Source organism: Phalangium opilio, unplaced genomic scaffold (genome assembly GCF_054372755.1).
Source record: "Phalangium opilio isolate 3A_F unplaced genomic scaffold, DU_Popi_V2 ptg000352l_1, whole genome shotgun sequence".
Classification (NCBI taxonomy): Eukaryota; Metazoa; Arthropoda; class Arachnida; order Opiliones; family Phalangiidae; genus Phalangium; species Phalangium opilio.
Genome location: NW_028324228.1, coordinates 5,425,728 through 5,442,050, shown reverse-complemented (window position 1 = coordinate 5,442,050; position 16,323 = coordinate 5,425,728). Strand labels below are relative to the sequence as shown.

The 16,323-nt window shown below is 36.0% G+C and overlaps 3 long non-coding RNA genes across 3 annotated transcripts; 1 reads left to right on the top strand and 2 right to left on the bottom strand.

Moving 5' to 3' along the window:
• Positions 1-1,885: 1,885 nt before the first annotated feature.
• Positions 1,886-3,574, bottom strand: LOC149607129 (uncharacterized). The gene is made up of 3 exons (XR_016377040.1): positions 3,528-3,574; positions 2,171-3,477; positions 1,886-2,081 (listed from the first exon to the last, which is right to left on the bottom strand). It is a non-coding gene; the product is annotated as an uncharacterized LOC149607129 (long non-coding RNA).
• A 1,650-nt stretch (positions 3,575-5,224) lies between these two features.
• Positions 5,225-6,719, bottom strand: LOC149607128 (uncharacterized). The gene is made up of 2 exons (XR_016377027.1): positions 5,530-6,719; positions 5,225-5,454 (listed from the first exon to the last, which is right to left on the bottom strand). It is a non-coding gene; the product is annotated as an uncharacterized LOC149607128 (long non-coding RNA).
• A 3,162-nt stretch (positions 6,720-9,881) lies between these two features.
• LOC149607127 (uncharacterized) lies at positions 9,882-10,489 on the top strand. The gene is made up of 2 exons (XR_016377028.1): positions 9,882-10,184; positions 10,260-10,489. It is a non-coding gene; the product is annotated as an uncharacterized LOC149607127 (long non-coding RNA).
• Positions 10,490-16,323: the final 5,834 nt, after the last annotated feature.

The following is a 16,323-nucleotide window of genomic DNA, read 5'->3' as shown; positions in this document are numbered from 1 at the left end:
CGGATTGAAATGGTTTCGTTTCTCCCGCAAATTTTTGAAACCTGAATCCCAAGCTCGATTAGACTATTAGTCGTGTAACAATGTCGAAGCCTATAAAGTGTGCCCCTTCAATTAAGCTTCATGGAAAATGTTTTGAGGCTTATGGATAAGCACATCCTGACATTAAAGTTCTGAAGCTCAATCAGTGGCTAAACGGAGGAGAACTTATGAATTTCAAGCTGAGAAAAATATCGGAGTGGAACGCCATATCACTCAAGAAAAGAAGATTCTCATTATTTGTAAATTAAAAATAATCTAAGCTTTGTCTATGAAGGGATTTCCACACTAAGCCTGAGCATAGAGCGGTGGTTAAGAGAAATAATAATGCGTTGGGGGGGGTTAAAAATGGGACGTGGTTTTTAGGGGAGGGGGTCTGAATAAGCGTCACCAAGCGTAATTCGGGGGGGGGGGTAGAAAATGGTTTCCTTTGCGTGATGTAGTTTTTGGACGGTTACAAAAATTGACGCTTTGCAAACTTTCGTTGTCATCGTAGTTGTCGGCTTTGAGTTAAGATAATAAGTACTTCAGTCTGATAAACTAAGTCTTTCAGGTGGCCCCAAAGAAAGAAATCACAAGGGTTCAGATCGGGTGATCGAGCAGGCCACTCCACAGGTCCACCTCGACCTAACCACCGCAAAGGGAAGGTCGCGTTAAGATAATTTCGGACCGCGATGCTGAAATGTGGTGGTGCACCATCGTGCATGAACCACATTCTGTTTACCAAACCTAAGGGTACGTCTTCGAGTAGTTCCGGTAAATCGTCCCGTAAGAACTGCAAGTAAGCCACACCGTTTAACCTGGGCTCTAGGAAATTTGGCCCAATTAAATTGTCACCCACAATACCACACCACACGTTTAAACTGAATTGTACTTGGTGACTTCTAACGCAAGTTGCGTGGGGGTTTAGCTGAGACCATTGATGTTTATTATGTAAGTTAATAATACCATCCCGTGAAAAGTTAGCTTCGTCAGTAACCAACAAATCCCGTGGGAAATCGATATCGTTTACTTTAGCCAGAAACCACTGACAAAACGCCGTGCGTCGTGGGTAGTCCGCTGGATTCAAACCTTGAACTTTTTGAACATGGAAAGGATGAAACCGGTGGCTTCTGAGGATTTTCCACACGAGCGTGTGGTTTACGCCTAATCGGCGACCAACTTGGCGGGTACTTGATTCAGGCTCGTCCTCGAAAATGGTGAGAACTTCGTCTTCTACGGCCTCTGGGATGGCTCTCGCTCTAGGTTGAGGTCCAGCCGGTTGGATTCGTCCACCTTGCCTCAAACGTCTGTCCACAGCCTCGAACGTCAGTCGATTTGGTAGTCGCCTCTGCGGAAATCTTTCCTGATACAAGCGTACAGCTGCAGCGGCATTCCCCTCGGCTAGTCCATACATTAGGTGCATATCCGCATATTCGGCATTTGTGAAGAAAGGCATTGTAACAGACTTCGTTGAATTATGAGTTTAATAAAACAAACACATGTACGTGAAACCTCTTTTATTCCTTTCTTAAAAAACATAGTGCTCTGTTTTAGTGCTCTGTTTTTTAAGAATAGGCGAAGTTCTCACTATTTTCGAGGACGATCCAAAAACAAGCAGCCGCCAATTGGTTTGCTGATTAAGAAAAAACCACACGCAACTTGCGTTAGAATTCACAAAGTACAATTCAGCTTAAACGTGTGGTGTAGTATTGTGGGTGACAATTTAATTGGGCCATATTTCCTAGAGCCCAGGTTAAACGGTGTGGCTTACTTGTAGTTCTTACGGGACGATTTACCAGAACTACTCGAAGACGTACCCTTAGGTTTAATAAACAGAATGTGATTCATGCACGATGGTGCACCACCACATTTCAGCATCGCGGTCCGAAAACTTGTCAATAACATTTTCTTTGTGCATTAATCATGGCGTTTTATCTATGACACATGAAATACTTACTGAACGAAACAAATTAAAGTTTGTTCTTTTGTTTGGGACCACCTTTGTGGGCCATTAACGCCGAAACGTGGCTCTGCATTGTAATTGTTCTCTGGGCGAGTTTACTCTGTTGGAAACAAACAACACGCCCCTTAATTGGAGATGGGTTTTTCAAATACATTCGAGATGTCCTTTTAGGTTTTCTCAAGGTCATACCTAACGTACAAGAGTGTTGTCCGTGATGATGAAGATTTGCGTAGCTTTTTACGGTTTGAGATAACCGGAACAAGCCAGGGATCTTCCAACATGTCCAAGTATCATTCGAAAGACTGCCTCGTTTTTGTAATGCCGCCCGTGGACATTTGGAATAATTCCTGAAAATAACGTTGTTTACGCTGTGCTAATAAAAGTCCCTTCAATCAGAACCATTTTACTTGGTGCTGGGAAGATCTTGAAACATCATGTCACTTGGGATTAATTTTACATTACCACCGTAGGCATACTTCTACTCATTTATACGCTTCTGATTAGTAAAGGTAGAAATCAATTGTTCGATTAAAGGCTTTGGTCCCATTGAACCGAATTCCCATTCGACAGAAGGGGGGGTTTTTTTGGGGTCCCATTCGACCGAACGTAGCCAAAGGTGCGATTTTATTATAGTCCCATTGGACCGAAATTCTATTGAACTGGAAGAAGACATACTGTGTGGTTTTGCATTAAATATATTTTTAATTTCACAACTTATTATTGTTAAAATAAATGTGAGTTGAAAATGTATTACTGCACTTATTTTAACTACGTTTTAATTACGGCGAACCTCACCTCACCTACCCTAGCCTAACCTAACCTAACCTAACCTAACCTAACCTAACCCAACGTAACCTAACCTAACCCAACCCAACCTTGTTTGGAGGTAAAAAGATTATTTATATGAGTATTAAAAGCCCGCCTCTTACCACGAACAATTTATTAGCAATAATAGAAATATTTTGGAAAAGATGTCAGATAATTAATTGGAGAATATTTTGGAAAAGGTTGCAGCTAATTAATAGGAGAATATTTTGGAAAAGGTGGCAGCTAATTAATAGGAAAATCTTTTGGAAAAGGTGGCAGCTAATTAATAGGAGAATATTTTAGAAAAGGTGGTAGCTAATTAAAAGGAGAATATTTTGGAAAATGTGGCAGCTAATTAGTAGGAGAATGTTTTGGAAAAGGTTGCAGCTAATTAATAGGAGAATATTTTGGAAAAGGTGGTAGCTAATTAAAAGGAGCATATTTTGGAAAAGGTTGCAGCTCATTAATAGGAGAATATTTTGAAAAAGGTGGCAGCTAATTAATAGGAAAATCTTTTGGAAAAGGCGGGAGCTAATTAATAGGAGAAAATTTTTGGAAAAGGTGGTAGCTATTTAAAGGGAGAATATTTTGGAAAAGGTGGTAGCTAATTAAAAGGAGCATATTTTGGAAAAGGTGTCAACGAATTATTGGAAACAAACCAAACCTAACCTAACCTAACCTAACCTAACCTAATCTAAGCTAACCTAACCTAAGCTAACCTAACCTAACCTAACCTAACCTAACCTAACCTAAGCTAACCTAACCTAACCTAAGCTAACCTAAAATAACCTAACCTAACCTAACCTAAGCTAAGCTAACCTAACCTAACCTAACCTAACCTAAGCTAACCTAACCTAACCTAACCTAACCCACCCGAAACCAAAATATTAAAATTTTAATTTAAAGACATTGATGGAACTACCATTAAGACTGTACTTCATTTTAAGCACAATTTGATTATTAATTCTATATATCTCTTGCCTTGAAAGGAATGAAAGTGAGCGTTTTAATTAGTATCTCGAAACATTTACTTTTAATATTATTAACATACCTTTCGGAGATTCGAACCAACAACCTATCGCTTCGCAGTCCAACATCGTATCCACTACACCACCGAATCGCTGCCGGCTACAGTGTTTCAAGTTATATTCATGTATTTTTTAGGGGCGTATTCGGACGATTGGGATTTCGGTCCATCGGGAATATAGCCATTGGGCTGGAAATCTAAAATCATTGCGGGATATTCGGTCGAATGGGATTTCGGTCCATTGGGAATTCGGTTGAAAGGAACGATACCGATTAAAGGCTATTGAAATTGTCTAGTAATTTTAAACAAGCTGGTTAGTCGGTCTTAAGTGTTACTCCTCATTTTTGGATATTTCCTTGTTTTAGGGGCGAATGTTTGGAAGGCCATATCTCCGTAACAAAATGTTGTACACCCCATGTTCTTTGGTACTTTCCGCTCAGTTTGGTCCCATAAACACGCCCCTTAATTTGTGATGGACTTTTCAGAAACACCCTGTATAAAATACATGCAAAAGTTATAGCTGAATTCTGGCTAAAATACACATGAATATTTATTAAAATACTGGCATTTCCTTAATACTACCTAAAAAACACCAATTTTACCATACACTAGTGGCTTATTATAAACTAATGCTGAATTTCATACAAATGATACTAAATTACAAGGGATTTATATACATTACATGCAAAAATTATAGCTGACTACTACTAAAATACACATGAATATTGATTATAATACTGGCATTTATATAATCCTCCCAAAAAAAAAACAATTTTACCCTGCACTAACGAATACGGAATTTCATACGAATATTACTAAACTACAAGGGATTTATATAAAATACATGCAAAAGTTATAGCTGAATACAGGCTAAAATACACATGAATATGGATTAAAATACAAACATTGTTATAATGCAAAGTGAAACATACCCTTTTTTATGAAGCAAAAGTTGATTTATATTAACTATGATGCTTCTACAATTCTATTTCATCTCGAAAGTCACTGCTGTACCTGATTTAAATCTCTGGTGAATCATCTTTCCAATTGTAACACGGGCACAAGTCCTTAATTCGGTAATTAAACTCACCGCACAGAGTACAAAAGTTTCGCTCGTCAAGAAGATGTCTTCGCTTTTTTTGGGTCGACATACGGATAAGGTTTTTAGACTGAACTAAAACACAACGTCTGAAGTGCGCACAATCACGTGATGTGCAGAAATAATTTAATTGGCCGCAGTCAGGCACGTCTTTTAAAGTCCCATCACAATCTTATGCGTGAGCATCTCTGTTTGCGGAGACTGCATTGACGAAACGTCCCTCGATTTTAATTGTATTTAATGTAATCAATTTGGGCCTCGCAAACAACGCTTCACAGGTGGCAAACCCATAGCTGCCTTCCTCGACTACTTAGATGCAATAAACTTAACTTTAATTTTTTAAATTTTACACTATTAGCATAAAATTTATACTGTCCTAGTTCTGGTATACGAAATCAGCGTATTAAAGGCACTTTTCCAATGCTCACGGACGATGACGGGCTAACGTGTTTCTTTGATGATCATAGAGACAGGTGACACGTGTCTCACCTTCTATATCCATGGCCTTTGGACAATCCACGTCATTCAAATTTATGACTTCTTTATTTAAAATATTAAAAAGAAAGAAACATTTTTGATTACCCTTGCAATATATACGGTCTGCGAACCGGGTACCTAACATGAGACAGCGACGAAGATTATGATAAGGCGTTTCTCCTCATCCAAATGAGATTCCGTGAAAATTTCTGGTGATGTAGCTATTGAGTCGTTGTGTAGACGAAGGAAGCGTAGATTGACTATAAGGCGGTAAAAATGTCCATAACACTATTTCTGGAAGTTTAGTAACAGTAGCACAACTTAGTTCTTTAACTATCAGATCGCCTGCGAGGTTCCATTTTTCGTCCTTCCCGTGTAGATACTCAAAGTCAACTAGTACAGATTTCATGTTATCTAGAAGGTAGTTTCCTAAATGATGATTCTCCAAAATGGTTGGAGTGCGGTTTATATACTTTTCAAAGTCCTTTCACTAAGTATATTAGCTATAGAATATAAATCACATGACGGAGGGGGGTGGCATGCTGAAACACGTATGACAATAGCTCTTAAGAGGTCCAATCGTTGTCCAAAAATTGACAGTAGGTATAACAATAGAACTGTGTTTTCGACAGAAGGTTAAAAATGCAGAGACAACAATCTCTTTTTAATGTCAGGCGGTCAAACATTCTCCACAAAAGGTATATTGACAGATGTCTTAAAAGGGGATGTAAAGGTAAATAATGAGCCCTTGGCTAAAATTATTAGACAGATAATTATAGTTTTGTTGAACCCATGTACCCTTAAAGCATTAACGTCTGAAGTACTGTACCAAGAATGCGTACGAGATCTTAGATAAATCTTCAAACGTTTCTTTGTGATATTGTGTATACTAGTTTTTAGGTAACGTTTCAAAAACTTTAACGTAAGAATACGCCTACAGTCAAACCATTCAGCAGTGAGAAAAAATAGGCATTTCAACGTTTCTTATTGTATTGTGCATACTAGATTTAGCTAAGGTTTCAAAAACTGACATAAAAATACGCCTACAATCAAACCATACAATTCAACAAAAGGATTAATTATAACAAAGGAATTGATGCGTCATTCCATTAGTGGGTTTTACGACAGTAAACTTTGGTCTCCGAAGATGCATTGTTAAGAAAAAATTTCTTCAATCAATCAAATATTGACAGGTCTATTGAAATGCTAGGAGTAATAGACAAATAGGTCAAGATTACTATTGTATAATTTATTTACTGGTAAACTATTATGGAGTCAAGTACAAAAAAGTCGTCAAGAATACGTCAGATCTTGGAGATTAACCCTCCAAAAACTACTTATTTTATTGATTTTAGGGGTACTGGAATTCCTTAATCTCTGGTTTCTGAACGTTGACATAAAAATACGCTTACAGTCTAACAATAGGACAGTCAAGGTCAATAGAGTAATTCGCAAAGCACCAAGGGCGAAGGCATCTTCATTTATAGTATTTATAATAAAAGAATTTAGCTTGAATAAGAAAAATATATCGTTGAATATTGACAGGCCTATTTTTTTAAAAAAATGGGTGAGTAATCCATAGGGATATAATCAACAGGGAAGGGGGAAAAGTATTGGATAAATAAGATGATCGTATAGTTGTTCAATTTATCTATCCATAGATCACTAGGTAGAGTAGGATGGAAGCACCTTACTTATAACCAAAGGAGAAAATGTAATAGATAATAGCTAGGCATCCTAAAATACAATGGAACTGAAGGGTGGAGAAGCCGAGAAGATATATTCAGCAGGGGGAAGGTGTGGAGGATGTTCGACAAATAAGATCTAACCATAGATTAATAGGTTGAATTGTAGAATGACGATCCCTTAAGTATAACACAAGGAGAAAATGTATTAGACAAATCACAAAATGTTACTGTTTCGTGTATTCTGTTATATAACCATTTATAAAATCAATATCAGTTATAAAAGTATACAAAAACATTTTTTGATAATTTTTTTAAACTTTAATTTTTTATAATTTTTTTCTTAACTTTAATTTAAACTTTTTTCCTTAACTTTATTTTAAACTTTTTTCATTTCTTTTCTTAACTTTATTTTAAACTTTTTTCATTTCTTTTCTTAACTTTATTTTAAACTTTTTTCATTTCTTTTCTTAACTTTATTTTAAACTTTTTTCATTTCTTTTCTTAACTTTATTTTAAACTAATTTTTTAACAAAATACTTTTCAAACACATCTGCACAGATTTTTTCAGGTTTTTAGTACTTTTTTCCTTTTTTAAACATTGTAATAACTATCAAAGACTTTCGTTGTTGAATATAACGATAATCTTTATTAAAGTGTATTAGATATGCAAATTTATTATAATATCGCCAATCTAAAAGAACATATTCTTAAAGATAGTGTAAAATTATCAAATTTGCAGGAGGAAAAAATGGTGAAGAAGGGCAAGTGTATTATCCCTCCCTCTACAGAGGGAGGGATAACCGCCTTCAACCTGAAGTCGGACTTGCCCTTCTTCACCATTTTTTCCTCCTGCAAATTTGATAATTTTACACTATCTTTAAGAATATGTTCTTTTAGATTGGCGATATTATAATAAATTTGCATATCTAATACACTTTAATAAAGATTATCGTTATATTCAACAACGAAAGTCTTTGATAGTTATTACAATGTTTAAAAAAGGAAAAAAGTACTAAAAACCTGAAAAAATCTGTGCAGATGTGTTTGAAAAGTATTTTGTTAAAAAATTAGTTTAAAATAAAGTTAAGAAAAGAAATGAAAAAATTTTAAAATAAAGTTAAGAAAAGAAATGAAAAAAGTTTAAAATAAAGTTAAGAAAAGAAATGAAAAAAGTTTAAAATAAAGTTAAGGAAAAAAGTTTAAATTAAAGTTAAGAAAAAAAATTATAAAAAATTAAAGTTTAAAAAAATTATCAAAAAATGTTTTTGTATACTTTTATAACTGATATTGATTTTATAAATGGTTATATAACAGAATACACGAAACAGTAACATTTTGTGATTTGTCTAATACATTTTCTCCTTGTGTTATACTTAAGGGATCGTCATTCTACAATTCAACCTATTAATCTATGGTTAGATCTTATTTGTCGAACATCCTCCACACCTTCCCCCTGCTGAATATATCTTCTCGGCTTCTCCACCCTTCAGTTCCATTGTATTTTAGGATGCCTAGCTATTATCTATTACATTTTCTCCTTTGGTTATAAGTAAGGTGCTTCCATCCTACTCTACCTAGTGATCTATGGATAGATAAATTGAACAACTATACGATCATCTTATTTATCCAATACTTTTCCCCCTTCCCTGTTGATTATATCCCTATGGATTACTCACCCATTTTTTTAAAAAAATAGGCCTGTCAATATTCAACGATATATTTTTCTTATTCAAGCTAAATTCTTTTATTATAAATACTATAAATGAAGATGCCTTCGCCCTTGGTGCTTTGCGAATTACTCTATTGACCTTGACTGTCCTATTGTTAGACTGTAAGCGTATTTTTATGTCAACGTTCAGAAACCAGAGATTAAGGAATTCCAGTACCCCTAAAATCAATAAAATAAGTAGTTTTTGGAGGGTTAATCTCCAAGATCTGACGTATTCTTGACGACTTTTTTGTACTTGACTCCATAATAGTTTACCAGTAAATAAATTATACAATAGTAATCTTGACCTATTTGTCTATTACTCCTAGCATTTCAATAGACCTGTCAATATTTGATTGATTGAAGAAATTTTTTCTTAACAATGCATCTTCGGAGACCAAAGTTTACTGTCGTAAAACCCACTAATGGAATGACGCATCAATTCCTTTGTTATAATTAATCCTTTTGTTGAATTGTATGGTTTGATTGTAGGCGTATTTTTATGTCAGTTTTTGAAACCTTAGCTAAATCTAGTATGCACAATACAATAAGAAACGTTGAAATGCCTATTTTTTCTCACTGCTGAATGGTTTGACTGTAGGCGTATTCTTACGTTAAAGTTTTTGAAACGTTACCTAAAAACTAGTATACACAATATCACAAAGAAACGTTTGAAGATTTATCTAAGATCTCGTACGCATTCTTGGTACAGTACTTCAGACGTTAATGCTTTAAGGGTACATGGGTTCAACAAAACTATAATTATCTGTCTAATAATTTTAGCCAAGGGCTCATTATTTACCTTTACATCCCCTTTTAAGACATCTGTCAATATACCTTTTGTGGAGAATGTTTGACCGCCTGACATTAAAAAGAGATTGTTGTCTCTGCATTTTTAACCTTCTGTCGAAAACACAGTTCTATTGTTATACCTACTGTCAATTTTTGGACAACGATTGGACCTCTTAAGAGCTATTGTCATACGTGTTTCAGCATGCCACCCCCCTCCGTCATGTGATTTATATTCTATAGCTAATATACTTAGTGAAAGGACTTTGAAAAGTATATAAACCGCACTCCAACCATTTTGGAGAATCATCATTTAGGAAACTACCTTCTAGATAACATGAAATCTGTACTAGTTGACTTTGAGTATCTACACGGGAAGGACGAAAAATGGAACCTCGCAGGCGATCTGATAGTTAAAGAACTAAGTTGTGCTACTGTTACTAAACTTCCAGAAATAGTGTTATGGACATTTTTACCGCCTTATAGTCAATCTACGCTTCCTTCGTCTACACAACGACTCAATAGCTACATCACCAGAAATTTTCACGGAATCTCATTTGGATGAGGAGAAACGCCTTATCATAATCTTCGTCGCTGTCTCATGTTAGGTACCCGGTTCGCAGACCGTATATATTGCAAGGGTAATCAAAAATGTTTCTTTCTTTTTAATATTTTAAATAAAGAAGTCATAAATTTGAATGACGTGGATTGTCCAAAGGCCATGGATATAGAAGGTGAGACACGTGTCACCTGTCTCTATGATCATCAAAGAAACACGTTAGCCCGTCATCGTCCGTGAGCATTGGAAAAGTGCCTTTAATACGCTGATTTCGTATACCAGAACTAGGACAGTATAAATTTTATGCTAATAGTGTAAAATTTAAAAAATTAAAGTTAAGTTTATTGCATCTAAGTAGTCGAGGAAGGCAGCTATGGGTTTGCCACCTGTGAAGCGTTGTTTGCGAGGCCCAAATTGATTACATTTAATACAATTAAAATCAAGGGACGTTTCGTCAATGCAGTCTCCGCAAACAGAGATGCTCACGCATAAGATTGTGATGGGACTTTAAAAGACGTGCCTGACTGCGGCCAATTAAATTATTTCTGCACATCACGTGATTGTGCGCACTTCAGACGTTGTGTTTTAGTTCAGTCTAAAAACCTTATCCGTATGTCGACCCAAAAAAAGCGAAGACATCTTCTTGACGAGCGAAACTTTTGTACTCTGTGCGGTGAGTTTAATTACCGAATTAAGGACTTGTGCCCGTGTTACAATTGGAAAGATGATTCACCAGAGATTTAAATCAGGTACAGCAGTGACTTTCGAGATGAAATAGAATTGTGGAAGCATCATAGTTAATATAAATCAACTTTTGCTTCATAAAAAAGGGTATGTTTCACTTTGCATTATAACAATGTTTGTATTTTAATCCATATTCATGTGTATTTTAGCCTGTATTCAGCTATAACTTTTGCATGTATTTTATATAAATCCCTTGTAGTTTAGTAATATTCGTATGAAATTCCGTATTCGTTAGTGCAGGGTAAAATGGTTTTTTTTTTTGGGAGGATTATATAAATGCCAGTATTATAATCAATATTCATGTGTATTTTAGTAGTAGTCAGCTATAATTTTTGCATGTAATGTATATAAATCCCTTGTAATTTAGTATCATTTGTATGAAATTCAGCATTAGTTTATAATAAGCCACTAGTGTATGGTAAAATTGGTGTTTTTTAGGTAGTATTAAGGAAATGCCAGTATTTTAATAAATATTCATGTGTATTTTAGCCAGAATTCAGCTATAACTTTTGCATGTATTTTATATAAATCCCTTGTAGTTTAGTAATATTCGTATGGAATTCAGTATTAATTTCTAATAAGACACTTGTGCAGGGTAAAAATCGTGTCTTTTAGGTAGTTTTATATAAATGCCAGTATTTTAATCAATATTCATGTGTATTTTAGTAGTAATCGTATGAAAAGCCGTTAGTAATCAAACTCTGATTCTTCAACCTATACAACTAGAATAACCTAGCATAAGCCTGTGTTTCAGGATCTAGCATAGAATAACCTAGCATAGACCAATCATTCCTGATCTAACATAGAATAACTTAGCAGAAGCCTATCTTTCTTTAGGATCTACCATAGAATAACCTAGCATAAGACTATATTTTGTCAGCATTCACCAAAGAATATACCTAGCAAAAGCCTATCTTTCAAGAACTAATACAGCATATAGGCCTACCAGGATCTACCATAGAATAAGCCTAAAATAGCATAAGCCTATCTTTCACGATCTACCATAGAACGTCTGAACATGGTTACGTATAAATAAAAAAGCCGATGGAATGTCTTAACACGTTTGTGTGAGTCATAAATCACTCCAAATACAGATTCCATTGATAACAATACAAATGGTTTAGCCACGCCCCCTTTTAAGGTCCTAAACCACCTGGTATGTAGCCAATTGAAGAAAGGACAATAAAATAAGCATCAGTCAATATACCCTCAGGCTAAATATCAACCCCAGGCTTCCAAGAAAATCTCTCGATAAAGATGATTAGGTCATCACCTTTCAAGCCGTAAAGACCTGTCGCAAAGAATGTCCACCAATGTCGGAGATCGTGTTTTAGATTACCGCGTGAGATATTATTTTTAAATCTTACGCAAGGCATTAAGTTGTTCTTTGATATACAACGCGTTAAGTCGTTTTCTCGCGTAGAGTTCTAAAACTAATTTTTCGAGATCTTTAGTTTTGACTTTGAAGGTATGATAAAGTTATTCGGTGTTTTCACTTACAGTTGATTGTTGAGATTTGGTTGTGGAGTAGGTGGTTGAATATGAGATTGAGCAAATGAGTCCCTAATTCTGTTCAAAACGGTCTGGGCAAGATGGGATTCGTGACGAAAAACCTGGAAAACCCACAAAGATGGCGGCCAATCCACAAATTATTTTAGATAATTTTCCTGACATATTTTCTTTCGATGGCCTTCTCAAATGCGACATACTACCGGCTCAAAATCTCATACATCCGGTTTTACCCGCTCGGATAAATGGTAAGCTCACCTTTCCCCTATGTTACACCTGTTGTAAAACTCAATTTCAAGGTGACTGTTCACACACACCTGATCAGAGGGAGCTGCGGGGTACCTGGGTTACCGACGAGTTGAGATACGCCGTAGAGCGAGGATACAAAATCACGCGCATGTACGAAGCCTGGTCCTACAAAATAACGCAATACAACACAGAGACTAAACAAGGCGGTCTTTTTAAAGACTACGTAAACGCCTTTTTAGAGTACAAAACTCTGGCTAGCGGTTTCCCTGCCGATTGTATCACCCAGGAGGACAAAGAAAACTATGTCAGGAACTACAAAGAAGTTGAGGGGATAGATCTAGATATAGATAAAATTGAAAAGAACGAGGGGTTAAGATGCCTCAGTAAGCTTATGCTTAACTCTTTTTGGGGGAAATTTGGACAGAAAACTAGACACGCCTCAACATACATCATAAAAGACGCCAAGACTCTATACGAATTGATCCTCAACCCCGATAAAGAAGTAAAAAGTCTCATGACTTTAAATGACAACACCATCTTAGTTAAATCAGAAGACATTACCGAGAATGAGATAGCGCATAAGCATACTAATGTGGTAATAGCGTGTTATACAACAACAATAGCGCGACTTCATCTTTTAAAGCATCTTGAGATGGTAGGTGACCTCTGTTTTTATATGGATACAGATAGCCTTATCTACCTCTCACCAGATGGCGTCCCAATACTCCCGACAGGGGATTACCTTGGGGAATTAAAAAATGAACTAGAACCTTACGGAAAAGACGCATATATTTGTGAGTTCGGAAGTGCTGGGGCTAAAAACTATTCCATGAACATTTACGATCCCGCAACTGATAAAATTACTAACATTATTAAAGTTAAAGGATTCTACTTAAACACATCTACAGAAAATTATGTTAATTTTGATATCATGAAAAAATTATTGGGAGTGAACAACCAGGGGAAACCTGAAATAAACTCTGTGCAGGTACCCATTGGACCTCAAATACGACGCCTACCCAATCATACTTTAATTACGATAGAACAGACCAAAACATATCAGGTGGTCGTAGATAAAGTTCGCGTTTTCCCCGATTATACTACAGCACCTTATGGTTACATTAAATAATTTTAAATTTGTAAAATTGTATATATTTTAATTGACTGGGGCTTTGTCTGCAGACATTTTTATTAACATAAATTAGTCGTCATTGTTCTTGTGAAATAAATATTTCTCACTTTATATTATGGTCTTCATTTATAAGCCTACAAATTGAAAACTCATCTTTAATATTAGAACTTTTAATGAAAATAACTTTTTACATTATATTATGGTCTTTATAAATTTACTCCTACCATAAATCCTTTAAGCATACAAAATCAAAGATTGACAGGTATTCCTCCCCAAAAAAGAGAGAAAACGTAGAAACTAGGCTCCCCCGCCTTAACAGTGGCCGCCATCTTTGTAGCTCATACTGGCGTTCTATTCTCTCAAAACCGTTTTACTTTAAAAATTCGTTAAGCTTATCCAATCGACACCTTACATTAGTAACATAACAACAATAAGTATAACAATATATAAAATTTGTTAATAAAATTGTCTTATAAGCAAAATAACTGTCATTCGAGTGGTGTGCTAGCGCGTACTGAATATGTAAAGGTTTAGTGTTAGGTTCGATAACTAGTAGCGGCGTTTGTGTCTAAGTGAAACGATTTAAGTTTAGGAACGAAAAAAAGTTAACTGCAATCACAGTTTGCTAGAGTGATCACTGTGAAGAGGTTAAAAGTTCAGGGTATTATTTTCTATGAAACGAGATATTTTTTGTTAGCGTTTCTTTACCAGATGTTCATAATTTGAAATACTAATGAATTTTGCATTTGGAGTGATGTTTTCATTTTAAAACTAGAGTTAATATATTTAAAACTTTATGCTAAGAGAATATTTTGGCCTCCCCGATTGAACTGTAAGGTCAACATTATGCGTCATTTAAAAGTTCAATTTGAAAGTTATGTGATTTAGAGTTCCATTTAAAAGTTAACGTGGTTTGGAGTTCCATTTAAAATTTTTACCAAGATTAAAAGTTCGAAGTTGCACTTGGGTGTGGTATCTTTTCTTATCCGATGAGGACGACAATTCTGGTTTGTAGAGGATTTGTTGGCTCGTTTCTGGCACGATTGTGTGCTGAACGGAGATGTAGCTTGTTTTATTTACACTATCGTTTCCAAAATCCCGTCTGTCGGTATTTTAGACGGCGGGTCAACTTATCGGAGGCTTTTGGGTACGTTGTATCACGGAGCTCCTATTTACAGGGAGAGGAAACTCGTGCTCCGCCCGCCTTTAGCGTACTTTGGTTCTGTGCACCGCTTCGCTAGAAGCTCCATGGTTCCTCGAACGGACCCCGAGCCCACGTGAAATTCTGACGCCATTTTCTTTGAGCAACAAACGCGGCGTTTGCTTTGTGACAAGATATACGTGACCAGCGTTGAAGGTTTGAACAGTTAAAACTCAATGAATTTCAGATTGCATCAATTCCCGTGATTATATTTGGAAACGGTAAAACATCAATTCCAGGCCATTAAATGATGATTTGTACTGTGAATAGCTTCTGCAGCTATCGTATACACATTTCTTCTTTTTGCCCTTTTTTAGCCACATCGTATGATGTATATACGATGAGGCTCTTAGTTTGACTTACCCTGTTGTCAATATCGTCGTAGTAGTGTCAGAGTACCGCCTTTGGCAGTGTAAAATGTTTCGTTCGTCATTGAAGAGATAGTGAATGGGAGAGGATTGTGGTGCTCTTCCGATCCACGTCGATATAACGATTAGGAGTCAATTGCGTGGAATCGTTAGCGTCTTCGGAAACGGAGGTTATGTTATACAACGTATATCGTGAAAAGAAAACAAATACTAGTTTTATAGACTTAAGGTCTGAAGTCTTTGTATAATGTTTTTTATCTACTTTTAATCCGTATATATTGCATTGTTTTGCCTTTAAAGAATTATTTTATCTAATAAAGTGATGTTTAGTTACTATTACGGTCTTTCTTTAAATACCAATAGGTTATAGGCAAAGTCTTGCGTAAGGCTGTAGTGTATCCCAAAGGATAAACGAACCAAATGGAACGATACTACAATTGAAGGCGTAATGGTTGGATATGGAACGGCGACAGAAGGCTATCGCATTCTCAATCCCAAAACAGATAAGGTCCATTATAGTAGAAATATCATGTTCAACAAAGGGACAGAACACGTCTTCAAAGAAACCGAAGGATCCAAAAGAGAAGAGGAAGACGAGATTATTATTCCCATTGTCGATCCTGTCACGGATGATGACGATAATAGAACGACTTCAGAATCAAGCGAAACAGATCCCCAACAACCTATTCTGAGACAATCTCAAAGGGCGACAAAAGGTGTTCTACCCAAAAGACTGACCAATATAGCCACGACTGAACATCTTAGACAACCAAGCAGTTATCCGAATTGGGTTCCAGAGAGAAGCAAAAGTGGGTTACTCCAGCAAAGGAAGAGATAGCTTCTTTGCTTGAACGAGATACACTAACCGATCTTCCACAGAACTGAACGGCCATAGCCTGTAGATGGATCTCCAAAATCAAGCAAGATCAAAATGGGCAGGTCACCAATATCCAGCATAGCGAAGATTTCGACGAAACGTTTGCAA